At 43.4% G+C, this 22,605-nt stretch overlaps 1 protein-coding gene and 1 long non-coding RNA gene across 3 annotated transcripts in view; one reads left to right on the forward strand and one right to left on the reverse strand.

Annotated features, from left to right (window-relative positions):
• mboat2b (membrane bound O-acyltransferase domain containing 2b) overlaps positions 1 to 22,605 on the forward strand; it is a 133,802-nt gene that overhangs the window by 2,996 nt on the left and 108,201 nt on the right. The gene's annotated exons all lie outside the window — the stretch shown is intronic.
• On the reverse strand, positions 15,660 to 16,609 carry LOC138225591 (uncharacterized). The gene is made up of 2 exons (XR_011184050.1): positions 16,548 to 16,609; positions 15,660 to 16,276 (listed from the first exon to the last, which is right to left on the reverse strand). It is a non-coding gene; the product is annotated as an uncharacterized lncRNA (long non-coding RNA).

The following is a 22,605-nucleotide window of genomic DNA, read 5'->3' on the forward strand; positions in this document are numbered from 1 at the left end:
GAGTTGACTTCCAACATACTCAACCTCAGCCTGTATATTTGCACAACACCCTTTCATTTTGCACTTAAACACTGAGCGACCTGCTCATATCAAATACTTGGAGTAACTTGATTGACTGTGGGGTAATGAAGCCTTCGTTTTGTTAAGTCTGCATTGAGGGACTCTGAAACATCTGTTTGAAGGTATCAGTTGACTTTCTTCATACTTATCCCTAATGTGAGGGACTCAAAGGACATACTAACAGCTTGTCTCAAAAGAGTCTCATTGTAAGCAGTTTGAAAGCTCTGCTCAAGTGGCTGCCCTATTAACTTATAACACATCCTCAAGAGTCTGCATATCTTGGCCTTTTGATTTGTTTTTGTTTTTTGCAGCCACTTCAGTCACTTGATGCTACTGTATTTCCAAATTTGGGAACTCGGGTCACACTCAGTATTGCTAACATTAACACAGTATGTTTTTGATTATAAAGGAACTGAATTATCTGTCGAATACATTTCACATTTTTAAGTATATACACGTGTGCCTTGAGGCTGGTTTGATGTAATCAGGGTGTCTTCAAACCTAGTCTTGAGAATTAACTCTGAAGAGCCATGTTTTTGGTGGTAAATGCAGTGCTTATGAAATTTTTTTTGACAATGTTTGGTAATGTTGGTTCTAGCATTCTGCATAATAGCAGCACAAATACACTGCACAAGTTTTGTTGGTGGCTATAGAAGAGTTTATGTTGAAACGGCATGTCCAGGGTTTGGTAATGTAGTAGTGGAGATCTGGGGTTTTAACCTTATCTCTGTCATATCTTCTCCTGTGATCTTTGTGGCTCCCGGACCAAACCAGTTTCCTTCCACAGTGCTGGCTTGTCTTTGGCTGTTTGTTTTAAGGGTATTTTGTGGGAGAGGTTTTGGGTGAGGCTGAGATACCAGTTTAGGCATGCACTTACGCAACACTTGAACAATTTCAAGTGGTATTCCTCTGCAACTTTTCTTTTAATTCAGTGGGCCAAAGAAACAGCAGTGGTGTGCCGTTCATGTGGGATTTTGTCCTCTGAGTAAAATGCAGACTGAACGAGCTGGTTCGTTTAGACTCCGTCAGTGAGATTGCGTGACAAACCAAGCTTATCCGTAACGTACACCTCACAGGGATGGGTAGTAACTGGCACCAGCCAGGATGATCTTCTAGTTGTGGAAATCCAGTGTGGTGGACAGGTGCCGACAGGCTGCATTTTCCATGAGTAAACAGTCACCAGAAACAATATTCTTTTCAACCGTGACTAAATCTGAGAATTTCTTGCAGGATGGTGCTGCTGTGTGATCATCCTTTATCATCTATGATATCACTTTATCATGTATGGTGCTTTTTCTCAGCCCAAGATTGACCATTGAAAACCATTTGCTTTGTGTACTGAATGTCATATCTGCAGGTAGTGGGCAGGAACATGGAAATCCCAATGTTACGTCACTTAATAGGGCGCTGGGGTCCTGCACGTGGCCAGTATGGCTTGTGTCAGCTGTGACATCGAGTCTGTTACCATCTGGAAGGAAGCCACACTGTCCGTCCATGAGGAAGAGCGTCAACTCTTGCCTGGTTGATGAAGGTGGAAGAGTGAAGAGGTCATGACTTAGAGTAGGAACCCTAGGTCCAGTCAAACCCAGGGCTCAAGCTCTGAGTTCTGAGGCAGCAGTGCTACGGTAGCTCCTGCGCCCTCGTGTCACAACACCGACACCGACACCAACACCATGTGTGTTCAATAGTTCAATATTCCCAACTGTGGCCTGGGGGCTCATTTCATAATGCAGCAGCAGGTCAGAAGAGGGCAGAACGTCAAGACACAGTCTTGAGCCAGAGAATTTTGATGCTTTATTTTAATTAAAAAACTTTAGTATAATAAAATATTCAAAGGAACAAGTAATAGGTTTATTCCATGCTGAAAAGAGAAGAAAGAAAGCGCAACGTTTCGGCCGTGGAGCCTTCTTCAGTAGTGTTTTCTTCTTTCTTCAGCATGGAATAAGCCTCTAACTTGTTCCTTTGCAGCCTACGCATGCTGACGCAGCTACCCACCTGAACTCATAAAGTATTCGACACTTAAAATATATCCGTTGTAATATGCAGTATTTTCTTGAAGTTTGACATTTATTCTGAGTTCTTGTTGATTGTTCGTGCACATACTTTACTGTGAACGCCCAGTTCACTCTTATTTGAATACTTCATTTGAATACTTTTGGAGCTTAAATAATTTGAAGGAAATATGTCAGAAAAGGTGCAACCGAATTAAATCTTCCTACAAAGTGTTTTTTTTTATGGGGTGTTTTAACAGCTGAGCCAAATTCATTAAAAACTGCTGAACTATACTAGAAAAGGGTGTCATTTTATTTTTTAAACGTAAAAAATGACATTTTTACTTAACCTTACTTATTGCTTTTTTATCACATACAATGACAGGGAAAACGGTGATGAGTCATTCCAGTATTTTGAATTTTTCATAAATCTTTAGAAAGAATAAATAACACATTGAACTTGCTGTTCAGTGGACTATTTTCATATCTCCCATAGTATTGCAAATAAAAGCATTGTTTTCCCTGCTGTAAGTATTTTCTAGTGTGGCCCTATTTTTCATTCTGCTTTAAGAGACAAATTGAGGAGATAAGGTAAAAAACACATATTTAATTCTTATTCTGCATTTATCAAAAGTACAGTCCACAATAAGACAAACAGTGACAGTGAACAGTCCAAAACTGCAAACTGAAAACAACTCAACTGTAAGCTCAAGCTGAGGAGGTTTGTTTTTAAATGATTGTTAAAACTTGGCTGCAGCAAAATGTTTTGATTTTCTACAGCTGGACAAATACCAAGACCAGTTTCATGTCTCTGGTAAATCTGGTAATGCTGTTTTATCTAATAGGCTTTGAGCCACCAAAGCTGTTTTCATATTTAGTTAAAAGATAATATCCTCATTATAAATACAAAAATATACAAAATAAACTTTTTTTAGATGTGTGTATAATTTAATGCCAAATTGCACACAGATGAGAGTCTTCACAATTCCAGTCTGGTGTAGTTTGACTCCTGTCCTTTTGTAACGCATAAATGTTGAAGTTCTAAACAGCCCTCTCCACCCCTCAAATATAATGTCAAATTGTTCCATCTGGGTGCAGCTGATGCTCTCTCCCTAATTTATTAATATTGACAAAGCACTGACATTAGCAGAATGTCATGGAAGAGTATGAGCTCACCCAGTTTGAAGCAATAAGGTCTGGTACTCATTCACACCGTTCCTCTTGAATGTGTACCATTATGTGAGGGGCCTCTGGGAACAGTGGAGTGGAGATAATTCGGACGCACGCTCTCCGGAGAAAGACAAGTGCTGTAATTCATCCAGTAATGGAAGACGGGGTTTCCTCTGATTGTCGTGACCTGTAACAGAATCTGAATCTGTTAAAGATGGGGTGGGGGTGGAGCAGGAGACAGTAGACGCTGGTCTTTCAGCTGGTGACTGAGGAGCATGAGTTCAAAGCTGATAAGATAAGATCACTTAATCGGCCATATATAGTTTCTTGCATTAGGAATTCGTCTTTTCGCACACCCCAGCTTGCTCTCCATGAGACACACAGGCACACAGACGGGGAGAGAGAAGCTTGGGGTCAGGGCGCAGGGTCAGACATTTATACAGCACCCCTGGAGCAGCTGGCGTTAAGGGCCTTGCTCAGGGGCCCAACGGAGTAGGATTCCTCTGCCAGCCGCAGGATTTGAACCGGCAACCTTTCCAGCCACAGGCGCAGATCCTGAGCCACAGAGCCGCCGCTCCAATGTTTGCATATAATGTACATGTTCTGAACCAGATTTGTGTGTACAGTATGTGTGATTATTCTGCCGTCTGCTGCTGAAAGATCCCCTTTTAAACGTGACGTCTTTCCATTTCCTCAACCCCCTTTTTGGCTGATGGGCTCATGCTGAGTGGGTCTTGGTGGGGTGCTTTGTTTGGGTAAAAAAACGGGTTCCACATGCACCCCTTGCACGCAGGCGCCGATGCCTCATTTGTGCTGCAGTTGCACATTCAAGTTCATTGGTATTGAGGTTCCTTTACGTTCTGCCGGAAACATTTGCCACTGTAAGGGGAACTGCAGGGCTATTTTTATATTTCAGGGTTAGAAATTGATGAGCATTGATGAGTGCATTTCAAATCACAGCAAAAGCAAAATGTACACAGAAGCTTGTAAAACCTCCAATTTACTTGATTAAATTTCCAGGTCCATGCAGCTCCATATTCTGTGATTCAGAATAAGGCAGCAAAACCTCCACTAAGGTGAAGCGGCCCTATTCATTGTAAACATTGATGAGGCTTGTGAATACATTTTTTTAATCCAATATAAATATTGCTTTCAACTCAGAGATGGCTGTGTCGACAAATACACCTTATTTGTTAACTCTCACGTTATCAGATCACGTTGGAACATTTCTGTGGCGCAACGTCTGCTGCACAACCTCTACTTATTTGCTCTTACATTACATTTAGTCATTACGGGGACTAGTGAGCAGCAAGGGGGGCATCACGTCACAGTTCGAACAAACCCTCGCTCTCCCCCGTGGTGAGACCAGAGGTTTTTGACAAGTGGCAGCAAAGTTCAATTTTTTTGGGACGCTTAATGTGGAATTTGTCAATTTATTGCGATTCTACCAATTAATTTCTTTTGTTACTGAGATTTTTATAACCAGTCTCAGAATTTGTGACTGCTCGCCCCGAGTGGGGTTGTGAAAAAGTAATTCGGTCCTCAGCAGTTGTTTTTTCAGCGCGCTTAATTTTGTGCGTTCACGTAATATTGATCTAAAAAAAGGATCACAGAGCACTGTGCTACATTGTAGTGTAGCACCACCTAGGTGACACACAGCAGCTCCACTACACTGCGGGACAGGCAAGAGCCCTTGTGCAACTCAGAGGAATTTAGCCTGGGCCCTTGAGTTAACACCCCTGCCCTTTCGAATAATGCCACATGGACAGTTAATGACTAAGCAGTCAGGACCATGATTTAACAGCTTATCCAAAGGACAGCATCTCCTATAGCACAGGTCCCTGGTCACCTCAGCTGGGGCACTGGTTTGGTAAATTGGGTCCAGAAGGATCAGTGCCACCTGTAGTCTGGCTTTGCATCCAAGTTTTGATGGGCTCAGGTTACAAGGTGATAATGCTACTACTTTCAGCTGAAGACTAAGCCTTCTTCTTTCGAAGCACACCTTCTGCTGTAGTGTGAGTACAGACGTGTGTCTTTGACAGCACATTTGTTTGAGGTATGTTCTATACATATTTTTGTAGACTGCACTTCGGAGTTCAGGTCTGTCATTGGATGTGCACAATGCAGTATATCCGCTCCATAGTGCAGGAAAATGGTAGGATTGTCAATTGATTGTTGCATTGATTATTGTCATTAATGCATTCTCAGACACAGAAGAACTGTCCATTCCTTTCCATGATCTTTCAAAACCCCTGTGGTATAATAATAAGCTTCTGGTCTTATACATCTTCCACGACGCACTGTGATGCACAAGGCTGAGCAAATCCAGTATGTGTGTTTGTTCCACATGTTTTTGGCATCATGTTGATGAATTGTTCATTCATGGTGGACTGTGATGCACTCGAGGTACTTTGACTGTTGCATGGGAACGTAGTGAAAATTGATTTAGAGAGTTGGTTGGGTACAGATAATGAGGTGATTCAGTCTTTTCAGCGTCAAGCCTGGTGAAAATTAATGTGAAACGCAGAAAGGAACCAATTTTCCCCGCTTATCAAGAGAGCTAAGTCTTTGTGTCAGCGATATGCTAAGTCAGTGCCCTGTCTCTTGTGATCTAGGCCCATTCACAGCCAGCTAACCTGGCAAAAAGCAGTTTGTTAGTTATAGTACGAGATCCTGGAGACCACAAGTCTCAACACCTCGCCAGGATCATTTTGTGATTACATTATTGTACTCCTATCACACAGTTTGACTTTATTCTTATCTTAACAAGAAAACTGTAAAAGGGCATAAGCAGGTTTGAGATTTTGTTTGTTGTCTGGCTGTTTTTTGGGTAGTTTTTGTTTGTGTCAAAACTTTCAAAACTTCTTAAATACAAAACTGAAAAAGAACTCCACTTGAGTGATTGCTGGCTGACTGCATAGCACTCGTTTGGTCATGGGGACTCAAGTTCAGTCTTTCTTGCGGACATGAAAACGTTTCAGCAGCTCTGCAGCCTGCTTTCATAGTGTAATGCAGAAAAATTTGAATGCTTTCTCATTTGTGTCTGAAAAGCATCTTTAAATGGCCTTTCAGAGCTGTAAAGAGATTAGTTCTCCAAGCATATAAGGGGCGATGTGGTATAAGCACCAGGTTTCCAAAAGTTTACAGTAGTATGGGGAAGATGGTAATCTGTTTTTTGAGAAACCAATATACTTAATATTCGGGTATCTGAAGGGGACTTTAGAAACACGCACGTTCTCTCTAGTTGACAGAAATCATGTTGGGCAGGACTTACACTCCAGTTATTGAGGAGAATACTGAGGATACTGTTCTGTGACTCCCAGTCTTTCTGTCTGCATGCTGTATTATTCACACGTCTTATAACAAATTCTCATTCAATGCTATCATGAATTTGACTGACTTTATTTGCCAATATGAATCTTGTGGAGCATGTCAGACCCTGCGGCACCATATTAATACGGCTGTGGATACACTTTCCTGAGTGTGTGAGTCGAGTGTGAGGGAGCGTGACGAGGCTCTTTTATCTGGAGTGACCAAGAGGATCAAATGTTTAAAGCTGACGTCACATCGGCTAAACTTAACCCAAGCAGTACACTCATCCCGTTAGTCTAGAGAGAGGTCTGAACGCACATGTGGCACAGTCCACTCCTGGATGCAGAATCCATGCTTTTAGGAAGTGACTGCAGCTGAAGTTGTAATTTTCTGGGGGTTTAGAATAAGCCCTTGAGACACTTTCTTTCACATTCTGGTCTCTTGAATTTAACCATCTCTAACAGGAAAGTTAATTATTTTTTGGTTCACATGCCTCCTGTACCAGAACGATTTTTAAAATCAGATTTCCTTTTATGAGCTTTTGATTTAATACCCAGTTGGTGTTTCAGTTGCTCCTTTTCTTGAATTGCAACCTTAGTGTTCAGTTCCTTATCAGTACTACTTATCTTACACACCAATCCTATATTTGCCAATAGGGAGGATTGCTGCACTTTGCACACACCTCTGGTGCTAAATTGATTGCTGTAAAGTCCTTTGAAATGTGTCCCAGACGATATGGGGATAGTGATTACATTGAGGCTCTGGCATGCATATTTGAAATGTCTCTCCTTTTTTTTTTTGTGGTGTGCCAGCTTAGATTGCTTTCACAGTCTGAAATTGTATGTTAGTTTGTTGTTTTGTTTAAGTGGAGTTGGCCTGGAAAAGGCCGTTTCTTCAGTAGGTATTTCAGTATTGGAATGGCTAAATATTTTGTTTGTGTTCCCGTCAGTTTTGAATCTCCAATTACTAATCGCCTCCGCTTTTCTGCGGCTCCTTCGAGGTCATAACCGATCTTTCGACGTTTTGGGAGTTCCAGGCTGCCTTGCGGGCACAGCTGTCACTGTTTGGGCTGCCATCCCAGGGGTCGCACATCTGTGCCAGGCTGGAGATACCTCGGTACAGGGGTTACAAACCCTGGAACTGGGGGCCAAGGTCCCTCTTTTCTGGTACAGTATGGATAATGTGTAGGGGCTGTCCTCGTGAGCTGTGGATCCTTTTTCTGAAGGCTCCCACAAAGCGAATTCTGTGCAAGTACAAAGTGCGAAAAGACTCCAAAAAGCCACTTGTTAGTTCAAGTAAGGATTCAGTTGAGTAAGGACAGCAAGCATGTCTGTGGCTTCCTAGGGGTAGAAGAGACTCAAACCCACTCATGCCTGGTGAGACTTGGCTGATTGAGCTTGGGAAACTCCTGGTTGGGGTTGGCTGAACACATAAACACACAACAGGTCCACCTGCATGAATGTGTTTTGGACAGTGCTGTTTCATATTAATGTGTTTTGTAAATATTACATATGATGCAGCACGTTGGAGAATCTCCTGCTTTTCCATAATATTGGGCAGTAGTGGTATTTTTCCCTGACAGATTCCAGGCTTGTGAAGCACTTGTCAATGTACGTTGTGGCCAGTGTTTTCTCTTTTTTTGGGGGGGGTGGTCTTCCTGTGATGATTTCTGTACAGTAAGTAGCAGACAGTTGGGTATAATTTCCCTTTTAATCTCTTATTCATGAGCCCAACGTACTAGTTTCTTCCTGGTTCTTGAATGTCAGCCTGACATCGAATACACCACCCAACGTCTCGTGCAAAACTAAAAGTGTTTGTTAGTTGAGCGCTTGTTTCCCATGAAATCTTTTTCCATTCCCTCCAAACAAGCCCATGGATTGGGCCCACGTTCTCAAACACCAACATGTTACTTGACCTGCCATTGAGATGATGTTAAAGTTGCGAGATTAGTATAACAATTTCAGTTGTCGTTTAAAAAAAAAAAAACAGATTGAAATTGCTATAGTAATCCAGAATGAGGTCTTGATCTTGCTTGGGATGAGATGCCACACTAATGCTACAGTTTGAATTTATGCTAGAACGAGATTTGTGGAGGCTTTCAGAAAACTGTTTTACAGCCCATGTGGACAGCCCTTTGAGGATACAAATTTTTGTGCTCAACTTAGAGACAATTAGGACCAATGTCTGATTGGTTCCACTTTGCCCAGGCTTGTACTTATTTGTTTTCACTCTTACAGGGTTAGACAAATTAGACATCATCTTCATTAAAAACAATCTGATCAACATAACTGGACTTTAACATCATTTAAATTTACAAGTGGGCCCTTTGCATCACTAAATAAACAAAAGTGTTTTTCAGGTGCAGTAAAGTTGTGACATATATTCTATATTTCTCCTGACTAGTTCGGAAATACCTGGGTTAACATCGTTGTGCTTGTTGCTGATCTTGGATGGCTAGTTACTTTACCGAACATTAATTCAGAAACCAGGGTTAAGATGTTCCGTTATGAAATGAAGATGAAATAATATTCAGTTAAGTTCTGTTCTGACAGTCTTTGCGTACTAATGAGAAATGTTTTTTTCTCTCTGCGCACATGGACATTATGTAGTGAGGGGGCTGCTATGAAGAAAAAAAACAGAATTTTTGCAACAAGTATATGTGCGTATAAAGGTGGTCTCACTGTCAATGGTTGCATCCTGGCGTCTGACCGCTATCTCTAAAGTATATTGATCTTCCCCACCTGTTCTGTGTGTTGTATACTGAAGCAGTCAGTATGGTTTTCAAATCGCAGTGGCACTTCTTTTTCCCATTCTGAACGAACGCCAGCAAGGAGGTAAGGGGTTTTCTTCAAGATCAGCGCCGGAGAGACATCGCTGAGCCAGTCATGGTCTCCTGCTCTCGTGAGCTACCGCATTCGTCTTTTACCAAGATCAAACAGATTAGGTCAAGCCTCTCAGAAAATACGGGCTTAAAGAAGACCTTGTGCAGGCATAATCTGTACATCCACAGCTAATTAAGTAACAATATTTACAAATAATGAGGGGCGGCTGTTTACTGTTTACAGTGTGACATAAGTACAACACTTTGTATTTTGTGGAAGAGTATGAGAGACCAAAGCATGTATGCTTTTCTCTCATGAATAAATCATTAGTGGACAGAACAATTGTAAAACAAAGATTCATGTAATACAGTGGGCAAATGATTTGAAAGAAGGATTTGTCTTCATAAATAACACTCTAGGGGGAAAAAATAGGCAAAGAATGTAATGACTCTACATTACATGCCCACATTAGCCCTAGCAATGCGATTTACAGCTTACAGTACCAGATGAACACATGGAGTACAAAGAATTCCCAGAATTCTCAGAACATTAGTTTGTGGAAAGGAATTTCTGTTTCATAATTGGTCAGGATTTTAGCTAATAGATGTCATTTTGATTTACTTAATTATCCTTTAAGATCCATTTAACACTAGTTGCTTGCGTGACAGGGCCAGTTTGAAATAAAAGCCAAGTAGTTACAGTAGGTTTTTCAAGTCACCTGTGAGAATTTTAATGCATAGGTCCATCTGCAGCCCTAGCTAACGAGTCATTTGCCATAATTCACTCGCATATAAATGCTGTCGCGTATGAATTCAGTTCACAACCTTTTGAACTCTGAGATCGTAAAATAAGGCTGCACGCCTTCTGCTTTTGGAACTAAGCCACCAGATGCATTCCTGGGTTCAAAGAAATGTCCTATACCGACAGGCTAAAAATCGAACTGTTGTAAACTTGGAACGCAGACTGCGAGGGGATCTGAGCCAAGTATGTGCCGCCCTCAAAATCATCAATGGACTGTTTCAGAATCGGCAGGGAAACACGGACAAGGGGACTAGCAGAAGCCACGGGGAAGTGCAAATTGTGAACAGAAGGCACTGCTTTACACAAAGTGCTGTGGGAATAAGCCGTCAAGCTAAGGTATTGATGGCAATAACTTGGCTTCCGTCAAGAAACGACTGGACGAGAGCCGTGGATCAGTTCGGTGGATGACCACCGAACAAGAGCACCACCGTTATCGGTTGAATGGCCCTTTGTGACTGTTCTCGTGTTCCTGTTCTGTACTGAGCAGTCACTTTTCAACCACTTTTTTTTTTTTGCAGTGCTTATATAAATAAAGAGTGGCAGACAAGGTGCGCCCACAGTGCATTTCATTAGCACTGCTGTTTTTAGCTGGGCTGCTTATCGCTATCCTCGGATTGAATCTGGAGCCTGGCTGTGCTGTAACGGGTTGTGATGTATTTATGAAAAGGGGGGGGGGGGTGGTTTTGTTGCCAATGGGAATCCTTTTTTCCGCAAGGGAAACCTCAGATGGGCGCAAGTACAAGCTGCCTGAATATGGCGAGCTTCTTTTTTTTTTTCTTTCAGCTTTCGTGCAGAAAGGTAAAGCTGGGTTCTGCTTCTCAAACGTTTGGGCAGATCCTCCCTGTTTGTGTTTTTACTGCTGCCTCTCAGGTGTGAGGGATGCAAAAATAAAAGACGGGCAGAGACTAACAATCTCCCCCCCCCCTCCCCCTCCCCCTCCACACAGGCATAAACCCTGGATACCATGTAAATCAGTTTTGGGAGCATGCAACATGCCATGAGTAGGAGGAGGTGTCTTCTGTCCTGTGGTCCTGGCAGCGTATTCACTTTTAGGCATCCCAAGGAGGTCGGAGGCAGACTCCAGTCACAAAATCCGCATCACCTGTGGCAGTAGGACACGGTCTGTCCTTGAGGCCTGTCGCTTGAATTTGACACGGCTTCACCTCTTTCAGCTGCACGGTAATGGGAAGATCTTATCTTTCCGGGGCTGCCCAATTGAACAGGACTGCTGTCTCAGTGGAGTAGGGCAGGGACAGTACTGTAAGCAAAGCATCCCAGCCCAAGACCTGGGGCGAGTTCGGGGCTACCTGCTGGGAAACCAGGAGGTCCGAACGAAAGGGAGGCCTTGAACATTTTATTCCTGTTTCTAAATCCACGGTACCGTATTTCAGATTGACCAGTCCAGCACCAGGTTCTGACGCAGTACGGGGTGGCGGGGAATTGTGCGTCTTGACCGCTGCGGATAGGTGCCTGGAAAGATTTAAGGATGTGGTGTGCGTGTACAGAGAGAGAGATCTTTGGAGCTAAGAGCTGTGGCTGGGAGCGTTTTAGTCTAGCTCTTCAGTGCTGCATTTGACCTTTAAGTCTGTAACGATTTCTTTCCAGAGGAAAACGGAGTGTTGTTATACTTGGGGCTTACTTGTCTTCGAACTGCAGTTTGCTCAGAGTAAGCGTATAACAGTTCCTCTTTCTTGTAGTCCGACGTTAGTGCCTGTTTTGTTTTGTTTTTTCCGACGGTTGAAAATGTGATGGTTTAAGCAAGCTGGCGTCGATTTCTTAACCCCCTTAAATGTTTAAACTCAATGCGCCACTCCTTACTGCTCAGTACGAAATGAGACCGTCGGGGCTGCCGAGCTCTGCTCCCCTCCTTGTTTCCCGAAGCTGATGTCACACCGCGGAGTTCTGAAGCGCCCGAGGAACATTTTCCCTCGACGCTCCTCCTGTGCTGAAGTCTAATTGAAAGATCACAGGGAGCCAGTGCTGTATTGATTGATTTTGGCTGATGTCAACGGTTTAATACAAATTAGAAGCACACGCTGGAAGCACTTTTTTCCCTCCCCACTGATTCGTGCAGGGGTTTTAATCAACCTCCGCACAGAGGCTGTGCTCTAGAGCCTCTGTTCGGAGAGAGCCCCTTTACACCTGAGCTCCGCTGCTCGTTTCCACGCACACGCAGATGCGGCGAAGGGAACTCTCTTAACGCCTGACTTAATTCTCACGGGAGCACAGGGGCAATATTGCAGGCAGACGAGGAACACCACAGTGTATTTCATTAGCACTGCTGTTTTTAAGCTAGGCTGCGTGCGTGCTCTTGCTTTTCATCGCCTTTGAATTGAATTGGGATTCTGGGAGTGCTCGTCTTTACGTTCTCGTTGTCCCTGAGCTCTTTTATGATGCCGTCTTGATTCCTGTACACAGCGGTGTGCCGGCTAGTTAAAAACCTGTTTTTCCTACGACGGGTAAATGTCTGTGGCTTTCAAACTCTCCGTAATATGTGGAGAGCAGAGATACTGTACAATACCTGCTAATTCCATACTGAACTACATGCATTCAGGTTGACGTTTTTTGATTGTTTTAAAACATTAAATAAAATGTCAGCTGTGCACACTTTATAAAAAATATACCCACAAACGCAGTTAAGCTTTGCATTGTATTTAAATATATTAAGACCCTAGACATTCTGACTCAAGTTATCATTTCCAGTTTGACAGTGCTGTTAAGGTTGTATTGCAGTCCTTCACCGCTTGAAGGAATTGACGACACTTGTTCGTGCTGAGGCAAAGGACAGCAGCAAGTGTAACCTGGGGACATCGGTCCACCAAACCAAACACAAACACAACCATAACCTGCTGGCCCAGGCTTGTCCACACTTCAGGCTGGTATGTATTCAGTTCATCTGTCTCCTGAAAGGTTGAGGGGACCAACTCAGAGACCTGACTAGAGGGTCAAACACTTGTTTGCAGTTTTCATTTTCCTGGCGATAAAGTGGTGCTTTGATTTGTCATTCTGCTCTCAGTTTGAGAAATCTTCTGTCAGTGGCCTTGTTGGGCACAGGACCCAGTATATAAATACATTTACCGGGCTGCATGGACTTAAAATAGTCCTGAAAAAAAAATATTCTCGTGATTCTGCAATAATCACTGTGTTCATATGTGCTGATCCAAAAAAGGTCTTTTTTTTCCCCCGCAGACTCAGAACCACAGGATACAAATGGCACAGCTTTGTATAGTTTTACATCTCGCCAGCTGGTGCGTTCCCTTTCAACATTAAGCAGATCAGTTCCACTTCGGTTTTGTCAAAATGAATGTCATACTATCGCTAGTTTTCAAATAACGCTTTTTAGGTGTGACCCGCGGTAAGAAGCTTACGGGTTTCCGCGCCGCCCCAGTTGGTCCCCTCGCGGCTTTCGTCCTGCGTGCTGTGTCAAGTATCGCGGATTCGTGACACCCAGATAATTCATGTTGTGGGATCTTGTTCGTGAAACTCAGGTCCGCCCACCAGGCGGGGAACCACTGCAGGCTGGTGTGTTGTAGATGTTTTCAAGAGCCGCTGAGACCAGAAGGTTCAACTGTACTGATCTGTGATTGTGATGATGTTTGAACTCGGGAATGCATTACGCCAGTCAAGTGTCACTTTCCCTTTTTTTTTTCGCTGCTACTTATCAGGTTTTATATCATTTTGTCCATATACAGTAATATTAGACTACAGAATTCAAACTTCGAAATTAGTTCACGAAAGGTAAAGAAAACTAATGAGCAACGACTGTGTTGCGAGTCTCATTTGGAAACTAGTTAATTTCTAGAACATTCCAGGGGATTATTGTCCATTACTGCAGTTTGAGTAATGGTGGTCTACTTAAACCATACGTTTGAGCTTTTTTTCCCTCACTTTTGAAATGATAAACCATAAACTATAGCCAGCAGCCATATCACCCTGTAACACAGCTAGCAGCCCCACATTTGGCCATGGCCCTCGGACCACACCTACACCACCTACCTCATTGTAATTTCATATTTATTGCACATCTGCAGTCATTGCTTACGTGTCTGCATTGTTTACCTTTGACTGTTTACTTGTACATTGTCTACTGTTTGTACGTTGTCTTGATGCACTATCTGCACTTTGTGTTTTACACTTTTTTGTAACAATCAAGAGACTTTCTGTAAGTAAGATTTCCATTGTACCAGTACATGTATCGGTTACATATGGCAATAGAGTTCAAGTTCAATTCCCAGGGTGCTGTCTGTGTGGAGTTTGTATGTTCTCCTCATGTTCACGTGGGTTTCCTCCTGGTGGTCCGCTTTCCTTCCACAGTCCAGAGACGTACTGTACTGGTAGGTTAGTTGGCCTGGTGTGTCTGTGTGTGCCCTGCGATGGACTGGTGTCTCATGTGGGCTGAACCCCGCCTTGTGCCCGTTGCTTGCTGGGATAGACTCTGGATCCCCCCGTGACCCTGTTTTGGGTAAACGACTAGAAAATCAATGCCTGGACCGTGTGCAAAATCCATTTTGAGTTTGCGGTTTTAATGATGAAGACCAAAAAAGCCCCCAGTAGACCCGGTGCCAAGGAGGGGGGCAAAAGGGGACATCGCCCCCTCAACTGGACTGTCCCATCCCATAGGTTTTGGACAAAGGGATTCTTGAACAGCTTCGCTTACTTAACTTGCGGCCTAAAAAATAGTTGTACTTTGTCAGCGGTCAGATAACTACACTAACCCCGAATTCACAGTTATTACATCGGACTGTTTGATGTCCAGGAACAGCACATATTACAGGGTGTCTGCGTTATTGGGTGTCAACATTATTACGATCTTGTTTGCTCAGGTGGACCGATGCCTTGCAGTAGTTTATCCTTATACTTACAATCGTTATATAACTAGGCCTGTAGTTATAAAAGTTTGTGCTTTCTGGCGGCTTTACCACTATTTTTTCTTACCGATTCAGGACCTCGTTACTGTCGGTGTAGCTGCAAAAATGAACGCATGTGGTACTTTGTCGCTCCAGGCAATACTAACCGCGAGAGTGCTGATGAACGTGAAACTGTACTTCATCGCTAAATACCAGATGGCTCGTCGTTATCGTCTGTCATGAAGCGCTTATCAGTGGCATGGTTGCATGATTTCACTTGGGTAGTCTCAACGGCTCCGTTCCAACCGGAATATCACCGCCCCCCTCAGGAATTTCAGACGCCCCCCTACACATTTTTCCCCTGGCCCTGTCCCCCAGGCTCAGTTAATTTAAATGAGTTTATGGTGTGGAGTTCGTATGTACTCCTCGTACTCACGGGGTGCATAGTACATGCGACACGTTCATCACAGACTAATAACCTGAAAGATAAATAGCCTATACTGTACATGTCCAGTCCAGCGTGCGGTAAGTCGCAGCTCAGTGTTTTAAAATTCCACTTCATTTGTTTAGCTTTAGAATCGCTCGTTGCAAGTTGCCCCTGCTATCCCTGTCACCGGTCCCTCTCCCATCCTCCTCCTCCTCCAGGACTCATTCAGTTCAATTCGAGGTGCTTTATTGGCATGACCGATGAGTACAGTCGGTGCTGCCAAAGCAAATAAAAATAAAATTAACATGAAACAAAACAAACCAAAAAATCTACAGACATTTACAACAAAGACATATCATAAAATATTTACATATACTGTAAACAGATGGAGCACTATTGGGAGACAGGCTCACTGTTCCTCAGGCTGTGACAGGAGATCACATACTGGGCTGCCAGTTCCACTGAGTTCCCTCCTCCCTCTCCCAGTAGGATTGGGACCAGTCGTTCATTCTCACACTCACAGTACTGGAGTGATCCACCCATTGAATTCGGACCAGCTCAATCCCTGACCACCCCTTGGCTCTTTCCTCAAAGATCCCTCTTGCATTGTCCCAGCAGCTGATATGACCCTCGGATTGACGGCCATTGGTGGCGGCCTCCTGTAATCTGTGATTCCTGGTTTCATGTTTCGTGCTCGATGGACATCGCTTTCGCTTCTCTCTGCACAGGCGTTGCCTTCGTAGCGCGCGCCCGTCCCAAAGTTTATGGCGGTTTCAATCGTAGTTTTTTTTCCTATTTACTTAGTGTATTATTGTCTGTCTTGTAAATCACCCATAATGTGGGTGTCTGCAAAGCAAATAAAATTATACAAAATAAAAAAAAAACCTCCAAGAGTATCAAAAAAATGAATCCAGTTCACCTTTACTATCTATAAAAATTGTTCTTTTCTTCCTCTTTTTACTTGTAAAATATATTCACACTCCTGTCAGCTTTTAGAACAAATTTACTCATGTCCCTTTTTTTCCCTTTCTTTCATATAATAAAACATCCCCAAAGTATTATGCTTTAGTATTTCAGAAACGAGAGGCTAATCACTTCTTCCATGGTCTTTACTCACTTGTGTGCTGCAGACTGATTGTCGGTGCTGTGTGCCCTTCCACAAATGCTGATGCGTATGAGAACATGGCTGGTTCGTGTCTGATCTTTGCCTCACTATCCAGGGCTGAGAACATGGCAGAGTGCCCCGGGAGAAGCATATGGTCTTTTGTGCCAAACATTTAGCCATTTAAGGGGTTTACATTCTGTACGAGATTTGCATTTTTTTTTTTTTGGGATCATATTGAAAAATAAAAGCAGCTTAAGAAGATTTGTGAGGTTAATGCACATCGAGGTATAGAGATGGGAGAGAGGGGAGGCAGGCGATATGTTGCTTTCTGCACTCATTTTAAAGCAAATCGTATGATAATGATGCCCCCACTGATTGCTTGACTATATGGGTTGAATGTAGCATTGCCATGCTAGTCATCCACTTTTAAAATTCTGTCCTGTTATGCATCTGCATTTTTGTGGTATTATCTGGTGTGGGCTGTGACTTTATTCTGGAACGTTTTGTTTTTGGTCACGTTTTGTGGATTAAATGGATGTGCACCTGTATGGTAATTGTTAAACGGCCCAGCTGCACCTGTATAGAACCAGTTACGTGTTTTCCAAACCTGATGGTTGTGTTGGAAGTCCAGACCTCCTCCAGGTACTGTACGGTGCAGGCTGAACAGTGCAAATAACCAATCACACCTCTGGACAGCTTGGGATGCTTTACTGGGGACCAGATCAAAACTGTGTTTGTATGTGAAGGAACGTGTCAAGGTCGCTGAGAGGTACAGACAGCCCCTGAAGAAAGTTCAAGAGCTAAAACATGCTTCTTCCTTCTGCTTCTTAGTATGGAATTTACCTTTTGCTGCCAGTGCAGACTTCTTATATGTATATGACTGGACCTATGGAAATACCTCTGTAGTTTCTTTCCTTAGTGTCACAAAGTCCTCAAATCCATGAATATGTTCCCTGTACAAACAATAGACTAATTGTACATATTTGCCTGATCTTCCTGCCTTTCTTACAGTGTTTGTGGATTTCAAGAGTAAATTATAGATTTTAAGAATAGAACACCTCTCCATTTTTCTAACTGCTTCAGTCAGTTCAGGGCTGTGGGGGAGCTAGAGTTTGTCCCAGCAAGCAACAGGCCAAAGGCAGGGTACACCCTGGACAGGACGGACATCCATCGCAGGGCGCACACAGACACAGCCACACACTCTCACACCAGGGACACATTTTCCCAGAAGCCCATTCACCTACCAGTATGCCTTTGGACTGTGGGAGGAAACTGGAGCACCCAGAGGAGACCCACACGAACATAGGGAGAACGTACAAACTCCACATAGACAGCACCCCAGGTCTAGATTTGAACCTAGGATCCCAGCACTGTAGGGCAACAATGCTAACCACTGCACCACTGTGCAGAATGGAACAGTACAGCTTTAAATCATCAGGACCCATTACATCAGCAAATCACAAGACTCTGTTATGAAACTTGTATTCTATTTTTTGTCATTCACACTTGATCATGAGATTCAGTGTGTCATACAGTTGAGATACCTACTTGCCTGCAATAGTAAACTTCACTTTTTGTTGCTGTTTCTTATATCTGATCAATGAGATGAATTTAGTTTTGAATTTACTATGAATATACTTTTATAGATAACTGCCTGCTTGTGTTATTGAATGCAGCAAACTACAGTCAGTGTCAACAGCTGTGTCCTGCTGGAAATGTTACGCCGTAATCCCAAGTGAAAATTTCTTTAGAAAAGAACTAATTACTCGCAATTTGGAACACCTGTTGCAAACAGGTTTAATCTGTTGATGGAATATCCCAGCGTTTAACTTTTTGAAATCCTAAGAGCAGGTTACGCGAGAAATATGATAAAATCAAACACAAGCTAGACTGAAAGCTTTGAGATGCACTAAGATTTCCGAAGGTGCTTTCACCTTTGTTGATCCTGTTCTGACATAAATTCCTACACAAAAAGAATGGATACTAAAAATAAACTAATGGAGGAAATATCAGGATGTTTTAAATACTTCAGAAATTGAACTTTTATCAGATCTTTTGTGTACAATTCCTTCCATTCAGAAGAGAGGCATAAAGGAGAGAAGGCAGTTTAGCCCATCTAACCTGTTCGGTAGTAACTTTCATACCGTGTGCAATAACTGCTTAGTTGTGATGTAAGTCAGAGACTAACCCAGCAGTGGGTGCAAGACAGGACACACCCAGCCCTGCCAGTTTCATCTGCAGGCCCCCTAGATACACAGTCTCTCACATACCGGTGAGGAATTCGAGAGGCCATGTCACCTAGCAAGCATGCGTTTGAACTGCGGGAGGAAACTGGAGCATCCATAGAAAACCACGAGGAAAACACAATAACAGCAGCTCCCGACAGGAGCTGCCCAGCTAGCCTGTTTTGGTAGCCAATTGACCTGAGGATCTTCCAGCTGTTTCTATAAAGAAATTATTATGTTTTTGGCTTTAGCAACATAGCTGGTTAGCTTGTTCTGCACTCTTACAACCCTTTGCTCATAGAAGATAAGATAAGATCACTTTATTAGCCATATACAATTTCTTGCATTATGAATTTGTATTTTCGCAGACCCCAGCTTGCTCTCCATGAGACACACAGAGAGGGAGAGAGAAGCTTGGGGTCAGAGTGCAGGGTCAGCCATTTATATGGCGCCCCTGAAGCAGTTTGGCTTAAGGGGCCCCAGGGAGTAGGATTCCTCTGCCAGCTGCGGGATATGAACTGGCAACCTTCCAGCCACAGGCGCAGATCCTTAGCCATAGAGCCACCGCTCCGCGCTGTACCTCCTGTTCTCCAATTGAAATGATCTTCATGTTCCTTCCATTTGTGCCCGCTGCCTCGTGTGTGACCGCTGATGCGGCAGGAGTCCCCTGGGTGTCGGTGATCTGGATCGGGGAGGGGGGGGGAACATGCGGACACAGAAAATGTCCCAGGCTGGATTCAAACTCGGGACCCCAGAGCTGCGAGGCAGCACCACTGTCAGCCACAACACTCTGCCACTCGTGATTGGTCCCATTACAGCCACAGGGCAGCATGCAAACCAAAGCACAAGGCCTCTGCCTACGTCCTGTCTGTGTGTGCCATGGCTGCTGTGGGTTGACGTCTGAAAGCGGAGCAGAAGACCAATCGCCTTTAACAGCTCATGGCCACGGAGTTTCCACTTGTGGGTTTCCTAGCAACCAGCGGGAGGAACCTTGTGACACTTGCTTTCTCTCGGTCTGTCTTTCCAGCGCTGAAGCTGTGGGGGAGATTTTAAAGCTGTCTTATCGCAGGGCCCCCATACTGCAGGCTTGAGAACTGTTGGGCATCTGTACTATTTTTGCTTAGATTTCAAAGCCTTGGCCTACATACAGGTGAGTTTTTTTATCCATCACAGATTCACCTGCCATAGCTGTGCTTAGTCGTGAGGAATCCTTATTTGAAACAGAGTTGCAGCTCAGGTAACCAATTTGAATTCCTGAGTGGAACTGGATTGTGGTCCTTAATTTATGTTGTACTTAACAGCACAACAGTACAGCCAGATATTGGTGGAAACAGCCCTAATTCAGGTGTTAATATGGAAGAACACAAACCACAGTCATTTCCCCATCCCAAGAAATGGGTGCATGCGAGTTAAAAGGAGCAACTTAATTCTGTACTATAAAAAAGTGTTACTTTATCACGGGGTATCGATTGCATCTTTTGTTTTTATTTTTGTCTAGTATGTTTCTTAGTTCATACCCATATGCTTGCAATCTTTGGAACTTTCCTGTTTGTTTGTTTTTTGCCCGGGTTTGCTACCTGATAGATTTGCTGTCCGCCATACGTAAGCGTCTTCCGCTATAGCAGAAGTCCCCCCACAAGATCCGCTGATCTTTTCGGACACAGAGGCAAGGTTGGGCAAGGTCTGAAGTGCTCAAACACAAGCAGAGATTCGCAGAAATTGCAAAGTACTTAGTTTGCTGGGACTTTGGTGCCAGGATGTGTTGGGATGTTCTTGTATGTGTTACGAAATCGTTCTTTCGGGACCCTATGCAGACGACACAATCCGGGGATGAGTGAGGAAAACACGGGGAAAAAGCATGCAGGGGTCGGGAATGAAAACAGGGGGCGTGTCCACGGTGCGCAGGTGTTCAGGGGGGTGAGTCTGGGGCAAAATATCCAAAACAGAGTCCAATGGGAAATCCAAGATGAGACAAAAGTCCAAAGCCGGTTGGTCCGTCCAAGACGAAGACAAACAGGATACAAACCAGAGCAGGATCCGGCGGAGGGTCGGGGGGAACAAGAGGGGAACGGGACCAGGCGCTCAGGTCCCGGACTCGCTTGGTACAGGAACCAATGCAGAGACTGAAACAGAGTGAGCGTCTGGCTTTAAAGGTGGGCTGGATAGGAGGCAGGAACAGGGGGCAGGTGTACAAAATCAACTCGGAAGTGAAAGAGCTGGAGCGCCTTTAAGGAGGAGGGACTACAATCGTGACAGTATGGTTGCTGAATAGTGTTTCCCCTCCTCTGTCCTGAGAGGGGTTGTCACAGCGAGATGGCACAGCTTATAAATGCTAGTACTGAAGAAGTTCAGTGAGCCTTTTAGGGGGTAACAGTGGAGACATGGGCAAGGATCCTGAAACAGTTTGAACTGCATGAATAAAATAGTACACTCTTGTTTTTGTGTTTCTGTTTTGATTTTACAGACACACAAGTATGCATTGACATACTAATTCCTTGGAACGTAAGGTTTAAAGTGGGTCATTATTGCAGCTGGAAAGGAAAAATGTTAAAGTCTTTGAACCAACATGTGACTTGGCGCCACAGACAGGTTTCAGTATAATAAAGACCCTTATCTGAATGAAAAATGGAGGAAAAAAAAGAATCTGAATTTGTGGTACACTAAAGGTGTACAGAACGTTTGTAGCAAAACTTGGGGTTTGTTTTTCTTTAAAGGTGTAATTTTTTATACTGATGAGAATGGCCCCCTTTTTTCAGTTTGGTATTATTATAAGTGGAAGTGATTGAGTATATTTTACTGGAAATCACACTGTATTTATCCTTGCAGGTACACTCTTTGCTTCTGGTGACAGTGAGGTACTGTATAGAGTGCTATAATGAGGAACGCACACATAGGTCTTCAACTTCTACTTTAGTTCATATTACAAGTGCAGATCAAAGGCAGAATATTAATACTGTACTGTCAACACTTCTAAAAAGAACAAGGCATCTCTTGCATATTAAGCACTAGCTATGACAAATGACAACACTAATAATTCTTGAAAGTGCAAAGTGTAAAATATGTTTTGTATTTAATTAGTGGGCTAGCCAGCATTGTGAAAAAAACAAAACACGTATTTTTCTACTCGGATTGCTCAGATTGTAGCCTCATTTATGTTTTGTTTCTTGCAGCAGTTAATGTCTTATAGTTTTCTTCATGTGGTAACTGTCTGCGAAGTACTTTTAGACTTCAGATCTTTGTTTTTTTTTTCAGTTGAAACGCAAAATCGTTGGTTCGAAGAGCCTTATAATGCCATGTCGGTAGATAACCAGTTAGATCGGGGCCTTTTTTTTAATTGATTTGAACATAAAAGCTTATGACAGTAATAAAACCGCCTCGTGGGTACTGTAACCGTTTCGGCAAACTCCTGCTTTTCGTGAATTTCTCTACATCCACATGTCTCCTTTCTGTACGTACCTGGTTTTGCGGTGTTTGTGCACGTGTAAGATTAGCTACTACATCGACACAGGGCTTTAGTCAAATCGTTTCTGTCAGCAGAATTAGCACTGGTAAGATCAGTGGGAAGATCTTTCCTTCCCTGAGGAGGTGAGGGCGTTCGTATGGGGAGGTAGGATGAAAGGGGCGTGACACCCCAGGTGAGCATGTTACAACGGGATCTTTGAATTAGACTCCGGGCCGCACACGCACAAATGCAGCCATGACTTATAGAACCAAGTGCTTTTTTATTTCTATTGCAGGGATAATAAAACAAAACAAAGACAAGCTCTTTGGGCTTCTGCCTGATTTCTTCAAGCTAACTCACTCACATTACTAGGAAGTAAAAGCTGCTTGAAGGCCTCCCAAGC

This window comes from Lepisosteus oculatus, chromosome 2, assembly GCF_040954835.1.
Source record: "Lepisosteus oculatus isolate fLepOcu1 chromosome 2, fLepOcu1.hap2, whole genome shotgun sequence".
NCBI lineage: Eukaryota > Metazoa > Chordata > Actinopteri > Semionotiformes > Lepisosteidae > Lepisosteus > Lepisosteus oculatus.